This window comes from Desmodus rotundus, chromosome 1 (assembly GCF_022682495.2).
Source record: "Desmodus rotundus isolate HL8 chromosome 1, HLdesRot8A.1, whole genome shotgun sequence".
NCBI classification, from domain to species: Eukaryota; Metazoa; Chordata; class Mammalia; order Chiroptera; family Phyllostomidae; genus Desmodus; species Desmodus rotundus.
Genome location: NC_071387.1, coordinates 21835194 through 21850586, shown reverse-complemented (window position 1 = coordinate 21850586; position 15393 = coordinate 21835194). Strand labels below are relative to the sequence as shown.

The 15393-nt window shown below is 42.3% G+C and overlaps 1 long non-coding RNA gene across 2 annotated transcripts in view; it reads right to left on the bottom strand.

Moving 5' to 3' along the window:
* LOC128779707 (uncharacterized) overlaps positions 1-9790 on the bottom strand; it is a 99366-nt gene extending 89576 nt beyond the window's left edge. Inside the window, exon 1 of one of the 2 annotated variants that reach the window (XR_008425799.1) lies at positions 9763-9790. This is a non-coding gene — a long non-coding RNA (uncharacterized lncRNA). Of the gene's footprint in view, positions 1-9678 lie in introns of both variants that reach the window. The other variant, XR_008425798.1, reaches the window with a different exon arrangement.
* Between the last annotated feature and the right edge of the window lie 5603 nt (positions 9791-15393).

Here is a 15393-nt window from a genome sequence, read left to right as displayed (position 1 = left end):
CTGGAATCCTATTTTGACCTGTCACCCATAGGTCCCCTGCAGTTTCTAAGGGAAATAAATGTACCAAGGATAAAGCCCAACCCACGTGCTGTCTTTGTACCTGTGCGGCTTGGTTCTAAACATCTACATAGGCCCTCAGTGAGTTAGGCTGAATGGTGTGGAAGAGGCCTATAGCCTAGCTAGAGACAGAGCTAGCTGCCTGTTTTCTGGACATTTCCTAACCAGCCATGTGCTAGAGAAGGTTGTACTGAATTGTGAGAACCGATAACTACATTTTCAGGAATTCTGAGAGCCAGTTGATGTCAAGCTGGTTGCTTGAAATGGATGATGGTGGGAGGATTTATACCACAGAATTTGGGAAATGCTAAACATGAGGACTTCCTTTTCTTTCCTCTTTTTTCCTTTTGTTGTTATTAAACTTCTACCAGCACATTACTGCCTCATTCACTACCTTACCTTCCTGACTCTAACCACTCTTACGCAGACAGAAAGCTACTCAGTCCAAATACAAAGAGCTTTCCTCCAACCCTAGGTCTGCTGCCCTAGACCTTGAGGCAGGACAACAGAGATTCTAGCTGTGTTAACAAAGGTTGAGGAGAAGCAGGCAGCAACAGAGAGAAGGAGAAAGTCAAGGGTGAGCCAAGACAGATGGCTGGACCACTTCCCAGAGCAGCAAGTTCTTTCAGCCTCCTCTCGTCTCACCTCCCCTTTCTGGCCTCAGACCTGAATCCCTTTTGCTCCTCCACAGAGAAAGTCCTACTTGCAAGCCTTGTGACCACACACTACCTTAAAAGACCCCATTTTAAGTGGGGGAGTGACAGCTTTCCGGGGCTACAGCAACTTGCTGGCTGTCCAACTGAAAGCAAACACGTCACCTGCTGGAACGACAGTTTTGTTTGCTGTCAAATAGGGCTTCAGGGGTACGGTGAGGAACAAATGTCAAGGTTCCTTGTACACTTGCCAAGCAAGACAAATGTAAAAGATTGTTATTGTCAATATTATGATTGTGGATTTCAGCATTTCTATCAGGGAAGATATTTGGAGACAGAAAGAATCTCACCCACCTCAGAAACTAAAACAGCTTATTTGGTGAACATTGCAATGAACAGGAGGCTCAGGAAGATGATGCTCTGTAGCCGAAATGCCAGAGATCACATGAACCCTCCCCCCCCCGCCCCCGCCCCCTCCAACAGTAAAGAGTGGTTACACTGTACTCAAGCCTGGGCTCTGACATGCAGCCTGACTGTGGAAGGCGTCTTTGAGAGGCACATGTGGCCTTATTTGCCAGCTCATCCATTCCTTTTTCCTAATCAATCTTTAACAGCTATTTTATTTTTAACCCAGATCCCTTGAATTCTTGAGCCATTTCTTTCCCAAGGATACAGCGTGGGTTTACAGGGACATTGTCCTCACAGATGACTTCAGGCAGAGATGCCTTGCTAAGGAACTTCCTATTAGGTAGCTGGGTGATGGGGAGCTGGGAGTAGAGTTATCTGAATTTCTTTGCTCACATACCAGTGGGCCTGTCTGTATATTTCTAAGCCCTCTTGATAAACAGTGATAGCAATACAGGATAGCTCATGGGAGGAATGGCTAAAGACCAGTCCCATCATCTCTGTAACACCTCTCTCTCCCCATCAGCACAAACGAATGCACCGAGGATGTAAGAAGAACGTGCTTGTGGAAGAAAGGTAGCATTACCCGTCCTCCTGCTACCTAAGCAGTGGGAACGCCCCCCCCCCCCCCCCCAGAGCTGCCACTTAGGACAGCCGTCTCCAAACAGTTGAGGGGCTGCAGTTTAGAGGAAGAAGTGGAGCTCACTCCTGTGGCTCGGATTTAAAATTTCAACAGATGGGTGGAATGTTCAAGGAAGCAGTTACGGTTTCTTCTACAGGCCAAGGAGTTCCGCAAATCAGGTCGCTGGAGCGTGTAGACACATAGAGTGTTGAATATGGTTGGACATGCACTTCACACTTTATCGGTCACATCTGAATATGTTTGAAAACTTCCCCCACACAGAGCCAATCTTCAAGGGAAAGAAGTTCATTTAGGGAGTGTGATCTCCTTTAAGCAGAGTATTTCACTGTTTCTAAGGCCTGGGCATGAACTACAAGTGACCTCCACTTTCGGGCAGACAGTCACTACTCTCAAAAGGTCGTTGAGTACTGTCTGAAGGAACTTCATGGCTCTCTTCATTTGTACCACAGGTGGTTTGGTGGTTGTGTTGATGATGATGACTTTTTTATAAAAGCTGTGAACACGCTCGTGTGTGTGTGTGTGTGTGTGTGTGTACAAAGCAGTGGATGAATTTCTGTTTTACTTAACTGCTTGGAAAAATTTTGTCACAACTTATGAAAAGATATACTTCCTCTTATTCTGATCTTCTGATAATGGCAGTGAGGTTACATTCTGTTTCCTTTTTTTTTTTGGTTTTGGCTAACAAAAGAGTCAGCTTGATTTTTTTCCTCATCTGTAGCAATTGTCTATGAATAAAATTTTGTTAAGATTATTCAGTTTTCCCTCTTCTCCAAAGGCTTTTGGGTAGAAAAATTCCTATTGGACATTTGACAGAAGTTGAATGGATACATAAACCAAATAAATAATGAAAGGATAAATCACATATAAAATGTTCTACTCAGCTGGCCTCTCAGAACTCCAAATTTTAAGTTGGATGGCTTTACTGGACTGTTACCTATTACAGCTGCCTAAAGAAAAGGAAAAAGTTGGTATGTAATTCAAATTCATTATGTCTCAGTTTAACAACAGTAAAGTAGGACAATAGTATCTGGACTCTCCATAGTGTATAAAATATTGTCAAAATCAATAAGTATATATTTAAAATCCCAGATGACACATACAACTTTTATGATACATTTTCTTCTGCAGGGTAAAAATAAACATCCTTGTTTCCTGAAAAAAGAAACACCTTTTTTTTTTTAATGACAAGTAATAAGCATGTCAAGTGTTCAATAAATTTGTGCCTCACGGTCTTTGCTGTCAACATAAAATTTTGCAAGGCCGGATACAAATTTTGCAGTAGCTTTGTGAAACAAGATGGGTGTCCCTTCGGTCAAACAAATCAGTTTGTGTAATAAAACATTTTGTGTTTGATAAGCCTTTTGTCACCAACACATCTTGATTAAATTATCATCATGCAAAACACGGACTTGGCCGTGCCAATGCCAATATTGATACTGACCTCACCTTGGCCATCGAGCACAGAAGAAATTCTCCCTTTTATTTGCCTTGCTACTTTTTTTGGTAAACATGGTCCTGTACATATTTACTCTCTCACTCTCCAACACCTCATGCCCACAGATACTGAAAATAATCAGGCTATCCCATTTCCTCAATATTCATCCAACCCTGACTAACTCATTTATAAGATACGGCGTTTATGTGAACAAATCCACTACTGACAAATAATGATCATGCAAAAAATTAACCTTCAAAATCCCTTCCTGTGGCATTCAGGATGGCTTCCAGGACTAAGAGTTTAAATTGGATGGATAATATTGATCAGACAACACGCATAACATGTGCACATACGCAGGTACTATAAATCTGTAGATAATTTTCTCATTTGGTTGATCACTGCAGTAATAGGATTGGTCAAAATCGGATCTATTATAAATTATGAATGGCACAATCTTTTTAGATGGATTATTTGATTCAATTTCAAGTAATTAAGATTTGTGTTCATGAATACTATACTTCTAATTTAAATTCAGGGAAATTATATATCGAGATGAATACCCAAAAAGAGACTTAATTATATTTGCCCCAGTATAATTTCAGGATTCTATTGGCCAGAAGATGAAATGCCAATTGCTATGCTTGACACCATGCACAGTTTGTAAACCATAGGCAGCCAGAGGTCTATCATGGGAGGTCACGAAGTGGGATAGTGTCCTCTCACCAGAGGCACAACTGCGAGACAGTGACTCAAGGTGAAACCGTGGACTGTAACTGATCTCAAATGGTCTTGAGATAGGAAGCCTCAGACAGTCGCCACAAGCCTCAGGTAGCTCATTTGTAAACTGCGTAGACTGTATCACTACAGGACTGTGATGACCAATGGGGAGATGTGTAAATGTTTGGCACCACGGTTGTCATATAGTAGGAATATAATAAATGTGATCTTCCTTTCTTCATTAAAGATTGAATTAGACTCAACACGTCTTATCGGCGTTCAGTTGGACAAAAGATCTCTTCACACATGGTCTTAGCACAAAGGCGCTGAGCAAGGAGTCTGAGAACCTGGGTCCTGGCTCTAGGTACCAGCCTCAGTGAGAATGTGGTCACCTCACTTCCTCTCTTTGAGTTCGTTTTCCCATCCATAAAATGTGACCTTGACAATGTCACTTTTTCCATCTGGTTTGGTCATTCTGGGCCACTCATTCTGTGTTCCTGAGTCTTCCCTAGAAGGGAGTATGATTGAAGTGGATATTCTGGTATTGTTCTGGCCCTAGCAGAGTCCCTTAACATAACTATTTACTACCAGGAAGATTAATATCCAAACATCTTTATCGCCTCTGAATATTTTCCAGGAAACCTATGATAAAATTACATAAGTCCTGGGAGCAGGACAGCAGAAGACCAAATTTATTATCTACTCAAGTTTGTTGTCCATCATTAATCTCTAGTCCTCTTCCTGGCACCTCCTTTCACATCTTGGTTATCTGATAAATTCTTTTGCAGTTAAACTCCAAATTGTATTATAAGAAAAGAAGATATTCCTTCTTATGCCTCTCATGCTATGTTTGATATCCCTTCATCATCCTCACACCCAGTGCCTGACCCTTAATAAGCTTTCGCTGAAGAATATTAAATAGTATTGGGCAAGTAGTATAGTATAATCAGCTTTGTACATTAAAATGATTACTTGGGTGTCAGTGTTGATAGTACATGAGTAACAACTGTTTGCCCAGTTTTCTGCTAAGCACTCAGGGTAAAATGATGACTAGTCAAAGTCCCTGCCCTCAAGTACGTCACTGGTTTCCTGGGAGAACAGGTAGCCTCAGATAATGTGGGGGAATGCGCAGAAGAAGAGGCAATTCTGTAAATCACAATGCATTCCCTGTCCTCAGCAATGAAAACTCACTTTCCAGGGAATTTTTTCCTAGATGATATGGTGAGCTGCAGTGGTTTGGAATATTTTTATTGAGCCTAGAACCCTTTGACCAACCAAAAGGTCAGGTAGAGCAATGACACAGTACTTGAGGAGAAGCAGAAGTAGTTCTGATAGAGGTAAGATAAAGGGGCAGAAATCTACCCTTCCATGATCCAATCCCAACCCTGCCTTCCAGGCTGAGGCTGTCCTTGCTCCTGGCTGACAAAGGCAGTCCTGTTGAGTAGGACCTGGCTGATTTAGTTGCAGACTGTCACAAGCTGCATTCTTTTTTGGAGGGTTGGGGGAGGGGGCCTTGCCAGACAAGGGTTTTTTTTTTTTTTTTCTGGAAACATTTAGAGCCTCTTTTTAAAAAAACTGTTGTTCAGTTACAGTGGTCACCGTTTTTCTCCCATTACTCTTCCCTTCCCTATGCACCCCTACCTCCCACATGCAATCCTCCCTCCCCCCCCATTGTGTTTGTCCATGGGTCCTTTATACTTGTTTCTTGACCCTTCCCCCTCTTTCCCTTGTTATCCCCGTCCCCTCTGGTCATTGTCAGTTTGTTCTTCATTTCCATGTCCCTGGTTCTATTTTGCTCACTTGTTTGTTTTGTTGATTATGTTCCACTTATGTTCCACTTAGATTCCATGTGATAGGTGAGATCACATGGTGTTTATCTTTTATTGCCTGGCTTATTTCACTTAGCCTAATATTGTCCAGTTCCATCCAAGCTGCCACAAAGGGTAGGAGTTCCTTCTTTCTTTCTGCTGTGTAGCATTCCATCGTGTAAATGTACCACAGTTTTTTGATCCACTCATTTATAGATGGGCTCTTTGGCTGTTGCTAGCACTTGGCTATTGTAAATAATGCTGCTATGAACATTGGGGTGCAGAGGTTCTTTTGAATTGGTGTTTCAGGATTCTTAGGGTATAATCCCAGCAGTGGAATTGCCAGGTCAAAAGGCAGGTCCATTTTTAGTTTTTTTGAGGAAATTCCATACTGTTTTCCACAGTAGCTACACCAGTCTGCATTCCCATCAACAGTGCACTAGGGTTCCCTTTACTCCACAATCTAGCCAGCACTTGTTGTTTGTTGGTTTGTTTATAATGGCCATTCTGACTGGTGTGAGGTGGTATGTCACTGTGGTTTTAATTTGCATCTCTCTGATGGCTAGTGATGCTGAGTACCCTTTCATATGTATATGGGACAAGCTGCATTCTTTAACAGACTTGACATTTTTACTCTTCCCATGGCAGCCCATGAACTGTCTGTCTATCTCTATGGGCAAGTCACTCTCGTCATCACATTTCAAAAGGCCCTTTTCTTTAAATTCTAGGAGTATTTTATGCTTTCCTCTATATACTGACATCATCCCTTGGTTAAATATCCCTTCTTCTGGAAGACCTTTTGTCATTCTATAAAATGGTGTAAGTACTTGGATGCACCTCTTACTTTCTGAAACTTCCAGCACCACAACATCCTTTATATTTTGTCATTTCTGGGTTTTTTTTTTATTTTTGAGACAGACAAGGGATGAAGCCATGTCTTGAGTATGTATCTGCTTATTCCTAGTGTCTAGTACACTCTCTAAAATGTTAAAGGCTCTGCAATATCCATTTTTTATTGAATGCTTACTGAGTGAATAATAAATAAATGAAGATAGTGACAGAGTTATCACTAGTCGTCATCCAGACTGCTTTAAAATTTCTAGACTGTCTTCGAAATTTGGAGGAAAGGAGCTGAACACTGTACGTGTCTTACCCAATTGATTTTTGGCTAAAATTTGAGGGTGAATCCTTTCATTGAAATGGGAAAACTGAGGTGAAGTTCACCCTTTGAGTCCGTGGAAGAGCTGGCATTTCAACTTGCATCTCTTGGACGTGAGGGTGTGTTTTCTCCACTCACGACATCGCATTTCCTCCCTACTGGTGAGTGAAGAAATGACAATGCTCTGTCCACTTGTGTAGTTATTTAGGGGCACTTTCACAGCCAGAACCTCCTTTGTGCTGGCATGGCAGCTGTCACTTGGGCGATGCGCTGAGCCCTCTGCTCTGTGACAGAGCCAGCTGCAGAAGGCACAGCCAACAGCTTCCAATCAAAGGAAATCCTGAAAAAACAGCTTCAGGGATCTGCCATGGATTCTCCCCGTCACAGTGCTTGACAATAAATAATACATGAAAAGAGATCAGCTCATGCCAAGGTGGACTTCAAAGAGGGTCGGGTAGCAGGGTCGGAACTCTGCATTTGGCGTCTGTGTTGTCTGCCCATTCCAGAAGTTAATTCACAGAGAGCGGGATGAAGGGAATGCCTCCCCCTTCCCCCCCCCCCCCCCCCCCCCCCCCCCCCCCCCCCGGCAGCTGATTCGTGGGAACGCTGCGCCTGCATTAAGAGGACGGAAGAGTAGCTTGCTAGTCTTTAAAGAGCATTTTCCCAGCTCTAAGCCTTAGAGCTAGGCCTTGAACTGCTGCTGTGACATGTGTTCTGAGCTAGTCCCAAACAAGCGCAAACACAACAGCCTCCACTGATCTATGCAGCAGGACCGAAGGATGGAATCCAAAGCATGAGCCCTGAGAACAGAAAGTCCCAGTGCTCGCTCTGTGCAAGTTGCCATGTGCTCCAGCCACACATCCTGCAGCCAAGGATGGGTGGCCCCCGAGCAGGAAACTCTTTGGCAGCCTCCACTGCGTGCTTTGCCTGCTGACAAGAGCACACCCTGGCCTCAGTTATTGCCCTTATAAAACAGCTCAGAGAGGACGTGAGCCAAAGGTTTTAAATGTGCCTGGAAGAAAAATGTTAACTATGAATCCATGTGGTAGAACAGTACAGTACAACTGCAACAACATGCAGCCCTGCTCTCCGCGGAGGGCCAGGGAGGAAAACGCAGCTGCTACCCAGGCGGCTGGGAGCTTCCCCTTTTCCTTCGGCAGCAGTCGACCGGGGCAAGAGCAGCCTTCACATTGGCTCTTCAACAGAATCTGAGAAATGGGTGCCCATGTGGCTCTGATTAGAGGGGCACTGAATTTTAGGAATGTTCCCAACCAGGAAAATTCCCATGTAAATACGGGAAGAAATTGGGAGTCCACAGAAGTCAGCAGCAAGGTCTGGCCTTTCTTATTACAATTTGTTCTGCAGATTTCCCACCCACATTTTGCCGAGCAAAACTACTGTGGATAAGAAGGCTTCCACGTCCTGTGACTACTGTCTACCAGGTACTGCCCTAGGTATTTTTCCCACATCTTACTGATTCTCTAACACGGTCTTACAAATCTCCAACAGAGCCTTGGAATCTTATCGCCTACATTTTAGTTTTAAAAAGATTTTATTTATTCATTTTTAGAGAGAGGGAAAGGGAGGGAGAAAGAGAGGGGGAGACACATCGATGTGAGAGAGAAACATCAATCAGTTGCCTCCTGTACACACCCCAAGTGGGGACCGAACCTGCAACCTGGGCATGTGCCCTGACCCAAAATCACACTGGCAGCCTTTTGCTTTGCAGAACAATGTCTGACCAACTGAGCCATACCAATCAGGGCTGTAGCCTATATTTTAAAGAGCAAAAAAAAATAAAAACCGTAGGTGTTTGTGTAAATTGTCTATCCAGTAAGTGTTGGAACAAACATTCAAACCCAAGGGCCCCTGACTCGAAACCATGTTCTTTCCATTGTGCTAAAAGGCCACTCAAATGGCATAAAAGGCGTCTGGTATGTTTCTGGGGTATTGACATGCATTTTTTCTAATAATTTAATGAAGCTGTTCAGGGGAGGTAATTGGAACAGTCTCTGAGTACCTCCATGAGGTACCTACTTAGCCCTACTTAATGGCAAAATACCAGAAGCACTACAATTAATACAAAGAAAAGAACAAGGATACCCATCAATGATGTTAATACCTATTATTTTTCTGGACATCTTAGCCAAAATAATAAAGCAAGAATCAGAAAAATAAATCAAGAATCCTAGGGAAAAGGAATAAAATTATTATTTTTAAATAATCAACTATATAGTGCTGTGACATTCTTTTGTGTTAATAAAACATACGTAATACTATAATCATTAAAATAAGATCATAATGTCACAAGACTAGGCAGCTGTATCAATAGAACATTACAAAAAGTTCTGGAACAATCTTACAATACTATATATAGAATTTATTGTATGACAACAATGGAAGCTTTAAAACTCAATGCTGAAAAGATATAATATTCATCAAATGATATTAGGGAATGTGGCTGAAAATATGAGGAGAAATAAATCTCACTTGATCCTCATCTCCCATATCTAGTAACTCAAATTCCACATGTTTTATAGATATATATGAAAAGGAGAACAATCATTAAAAAATAAAAATAACAGTAAATATTTAATTTATCTTGAGAATAGGGCATAACTTTTAAATATGAAAGAAATGAAAGAAATCATGAATAACACATTGAACACACAATACTAGACTTTTTTCCCAAAGATGTATAAAAGAGTAAGAGAAATAAGAAATTGGAAAAACATTTTCAACAGAGATAGACAACAAGGGTTTCATAATTTTAGGAAATATATCAAAATACATCTTACAAATCTTTTTCTCCACCACCACGAGGATAATCGTGACAGCAGCAACACAACAGCCATCCATCCCCACTGAGCACGAACACTCACCCCGTTGCTCTGCATCCGTCCTCTCACCCGTGCTTCACGCCGTGGAGCTGCTGAGGGAAAGGGGGTTATATTATTTGCACAAGGTCACACAGCTAAACAAACAAACAAACAGCAGTACAAAACCAGACACACCCCTATAAGATCCTGATAAAGGTGGCCAAAGACAGGGAACGTTTATTTCAAAAAGGAAGAAATGCACTTGGTCAACATGTGTCATAAATATTCAATCTGCTAGTAATCAAAACCCATATAGGAGATGCCATGTTTAGCTATCAAGTTGACCCAAAAGTCAAAAATAAGGACACTCCGTGTTGGTGAGGGTAGATTCCTTATAGTTTGTAGAGTCAAAAAATTTACAAAACCTTTCTGGAAGGGAATTGAGCAAGATGAATCAATGCTCTTACTCAATGACTCCACTTCTAGGAATTTATATTGAGGAAACTATCAGAGAAACTCATAAAAATGTTTTCATCTATTAGGAAACTCATTGCAGGACTGTTTATAAAATGTAAAATAAAGACTTAAAAGTAAAAAGTTGTGAAACATCCAAAACATGGGTATAGTAGGCCGAAAAATGTTCCCCCTCTCCCACTGCCCCCCCCGCCCCCCCCAAAAACATTCAGGTCCTAATCCTTCGAATTTGTGAATATGTTACCTTACAGGACGTGTGGGAATGGGCGGTAGGATTAAATTAAGAGATAGAGAGATTATCCTGGATTATCTGGGTGGGTTCAATGTAATCACAAGGATCCTTGTAAGAGGGAGACAAGTGGGTTGGAGACCTGAAAGCAGAGGGAGAGGAAGCAATATGATGGTGGAAACAAAGGTTGGAGGGATATAGGGCCACCAGCCAAGGAATGCAGGCAGCTGGAAAAGACAAAGAAACAGCTTGTCCCCTAAAGGTTTCAGAAGAAGCACCGCTCTGCCAATGCTTTGATTGGAGCCCACTGAGAATGATTTAAGCCTTCCGACCTCCAGAGCTACAAAACAATAAATTTGTGTTGGTGAAGCCACAAAGTATGTGGTAATTTGTAACAGCGGCAATAGGAAACTAACGTTAATCATAAACCATCATTAAAAATCATATTTTCAAAACCAAATAATGATACAGAATAACTACCAAGATAAATGCTATTTGAAAACAAGGATTATAAAAGCTGGCAAAATGTTAAATGGTGAGTTTCAAAAGTCATTCGATACAACAGATATAACATTTAACTGAGATACCAAATCAAGATGAAAATTTCTAAAGGAAATAGTTATAAAAAGGTTGTGACTCTTTAATCCCTTATCTACCTCTCCAGTGTGAAAAGCTTCCAGTTTGAGAAGTTAACAAAGAAGAATCAGGGCGAATTTCTTTGGAGAAAACCATCACTGTGGTGTACCTTCCACGCGTGTCGACCCAGTGTTTAAGTGTGTGTGTGCTGATGGGGAAGGGAAGTGCCTGAACTCATCTCAGACTGACTGAGAAGAGTATCAACAGGACCACCCAGAAACTTGAATGATGCTTCTTGAACTTGGGAGTCACCAGTAGAAAGAGCCAGCTTGGCCACCTCTTCGGGTGGTGGGAGTGGAGGAGAGAGAGCTGTTGGATGACAAGCACCCCTGCAGGAGCACAGGATGTGTGTTTCCCACGGAACAAATATCAGCAGAGAGTAAGAACCAGTGTGGAGTTAAGAGTCCTGTCCAACGGGACTGCTGAAAGGTAGCCAGTCCCCACTGGAGAGAAGCTGAAGGTAGTGCTAGATATCTAGGGGATGAAAAGCAGTAAAATGAGCTGGAGAAGGAGAGTACATCATCAACACCTAGAGAGCTGCAGAAGGGCTGGTGTGGGGGCAAGAGTCTTGAAGAACATGTTAAAGTTCAATGAGAGCCCTGCCTTTGACATCTGCCGGTCCAGGGAGTGGGAAGCCCACCTTGGATGGTGCCAGTCACTACTAAGAAACTGCTAGCTCCTCCCCTGACTCCAAGCGTGGAAGGGTCAGAAATGGACAAAAGTAGGGGGTGGAGAGCAAAAGCAGAACAGAAGCCAACCACAGCCTTTGCCTTCTTCAGGTTTTCCTACGGTGGCCAGCTTAGCTGGGGAAGTGGAGAAGACAACCTTAAATCAAAATTTTCATTACTGTAAGGGACGGGGAACTGTAATTTTGAATTGCAGTTGTGTTTGTTGAAAAAGGGACCATGGGCCTTCTTACCACTTATACATGATCATAAGAGTCAGGAGACTCTTAGGGCAGGGGAAGAACTAGTTCTTCTAATTAATTTAAAAAAGACAGTGGAAGAGATGAAATAATTTTGCTTTGTGATGGTATCTCAAGACTTGCTCTGTCCAAGACACTGGTTACATTACATTTTAAAAAACATGTAGAAAGAAAAAAGAAACAAAAAAGGAAGGAAGGCAGGGAGGAAGGGAGGGAGGAAGAGAGGGGGAGAGGGAGGGAGGGAAATACACCAAAATATTAATAAAGTTCTTTTGGGTTGGTTAGGTGATGCATGAGTTTTACTTTTTGTTGTCTCCTCTTTTGTGTGTGTGTGTCTCCAATATTTTTACATCTGTATAATCAGACAAATAATTTTTGCATGCATCTACCTTCCCATGCAAAACATCTCATTCTTTATATCAACATAGCATATGACTTTATTAAAGGAGCGTTCCCAACATGAAAAAGCCTTGGTTGGCCATTAAGGAACTGGATGACCATCATTTCTAAGTATCAAAGTTTCAGATCAATGTGTTACAGGAGTATTTGATGTCATAGATTCCTCAATATTAGACTGATGCTCATTATAGAAAGAACCCACACGTAGTGGGCAGGAAAGAGTTGAACAATAAAATACTGGTGGCAAAAAAAAAAAAAGGAGCTGGCAGTTTTTAGCTTCAGTTCATAAAACCAGGGTGGCATTACTTAATGGGATACAGAAAATACACAGAGAGAAAAGAACTTCTGGATAACAGAGAGTGTCTTCTAAGTAACCCAGAGTGTTAGAGTCACATTTTTTTTATTAACCCCACGATAACTACAGCATCCACCCTAAAGCACAAATGTGTAGAAAGGCAAGCAGGAACTGAAAAGTAATTTGGTAAGTCACTACCTCCAGCAGGATTCTTGGGATGGCAAAGTGCAGAACGTATTTCCAATCCCGGGCTTATCTCACGGTAGGTGCTTCATAAAAGTTAGTTATTTTCTCTTCCCCAGCCCCCTCCTCCCCGGCCCCAGCCCCATTCATAAACATATGGGCACCTCACTGGGGTGGTTTGGCACCAGATGTCTCCTCCTCTCTGCTTTCTTTATTTCATTTCAGACTCTTGGGTGAATTGTCATGCCTGATATGGTTGATTTCAAAGCCAAGTTTAGACGATGTGAATAATTAAAATCATGAAACTTAAACTCTCAAATGAAACATTTCTGAGTCCTACACACAGAGGAAACTTGAACGTTGAATTGGAAAGGAGAAGCCAAACCGCAGCCAAACGAAAAAGGCTACAAATCCAGCATTTTAGGTACCACAGAAAATTAAGCACAGCAGGCAGAAAGGCAGCAAAGTTTATCTTGAGCCTGGGCCAAGAGTGAGCCAGGAGAAAAACAGGCAAACAAAAACTCTTCAGTGAAATGCATTATCCAACTAAGATTCAGTGGATGCCAGGTCAACCTTTGAGTTGATCCCAACGAGGCGATGATCTGTCTTCCAAGACCACTGAGCAGATGAGCATTTGCAGATATGACTATGCAAGGCCATGCATTGTCTTTAAATACAATAAAGGTCTTTGTAAATTAAAGGTCTTTGGGGAAGCCCAGAATAGTTCACGGAGGGTTCTGTGGTTAGACTGGTGCCTACACTCTTTAATTCTGCAAATGCATGTGCTGAAAACGTAACAAGGATCCCTCCTGATAGGCATGTGGCTCTTGTGGGATCTAAGAGCCCCTTCCATCAGACCGGCACATCACAAGGAAAATACGCCCACACTCACCCGCACGCAGGCACACATGCACACAGACCCCCACGTTTACTCCGGCCAGGCAGGGGTCCATTTACACATTCATTTACCAACAGTCACATACACAAGGGCACACGTTGGCATACACGTGCAAGTCAAAGAGGAGGTACAGAAATCCAATCTTAAAAGTAAAATCCAAGAATTTCCTGATAAACTTTTCAAAAGTGATCTGAGGAAAAATCTGATGATGGTTTTAAGTGTTCTCCTCCCCCCGCTTTGTTTCCATCCATTTTTGCGATGCACTTCGCAGTATGTAGCATGATGGCCTCTGCTGGAGCTGGAAAAATTCAGACACTTACCCTCTGAAACTACATTTCCAGGAACACAACTCAAGAATGTATATTGGAATTAGGTTCGGGGTAGGGTTTCTCATTTATTAAGTTAACTCCAACAACAACAACAACAAATCAAATTAACTTCATGCATGACGTCCATTATCTCCAGGGGCTAATGAAAAAGGGAAAAAAGGAGGGAAGATCGTAGCACAGCTGCCAATAATCTCTCCTCTTTAAGACAGCCAATGTCTATTGTATGGGCTACTACATTAGAAAGTCTATAAACAGCGTTTGGAGTAAATGATTCTTGGAGGACCCACTTATTCCATGTCCTGAATGTCTTCTATCGTGATCAGGCTCTACTATAGAAGCCGCAGGGTCTTCCCTCCAGCAACTCACTATATGCTCTCATCCAGAATATTTGTCCTTACAACATTTACCAAGGATGAGAAAGAGGGATTGCTATTTCCCCTACTTGGCAAAAGAGGAAATGGAAGTGAATCACTCCGGAAGTAAGAAGATTCAAAGGCATGTTGGAACTGGCCTAAAACCTCTGTTGGAACAAACTGTTCTTGCGCTGTGCTAAGCTCTCTGTACCACGTGCAGGACAGAAATATTCACTTACCAGCTGGAAAACGGCCTGGAAAGTACATGAGCTGCCTCGTTAGGCTTAACCCTCATGGCTACAGCACAGCTTCACATATTCAGGACTGGCACCACTTTAGAACTGTAACCAACATTTAGTTTCTCCTCCCCTTAATCAACCAATATGAGATGTTCTGTGGTTGGGCTGCAAAACTGCACAGTAAAGCTGAAAGGCGTGCTTCTGATTTTAGCGTGGACTTGTGGCAGCACTGGGCCCTCTGAAGCAAATGGGTGGTGGCAGCTGGAGGACTCTGCCTGGGCATCGTGCTCAGTGGGATCCCCTACACCACATCCTGGAAGAGGAAGCTCGTGTACCCAACACTGCTTTGTCCTTCTTCTCGTGTGCTTACACAAGATAAAATCAAACTGCTGATTCACCTCCTCAGCCAGATCTCAGGCAGCACTGTACATCACCAATAGTATCTTCATTTTTGATGCTTAGCTCCCCTGTTGTTTCATGGCCCCCAAAGCCATGTCTTGACCACAAACTATTAAATCTGTATGTTCAGTCATAGTTCTGTGCCTGAATTCCAGGCTTGTATTTACAACTCTGCTAAACATCTTCACTTGGAATGTTCAATAGGCACTACAAACTCAGCACATTAACAAAGAGAGGCTGTTTGCCCCAATTTCCACCCAACAGCAGCAAAAATTCCATGTTCTGTAGAGCAAGATTCAGCCAACATTTTTCTGTAAAGTGCTAGTCAATTTTTT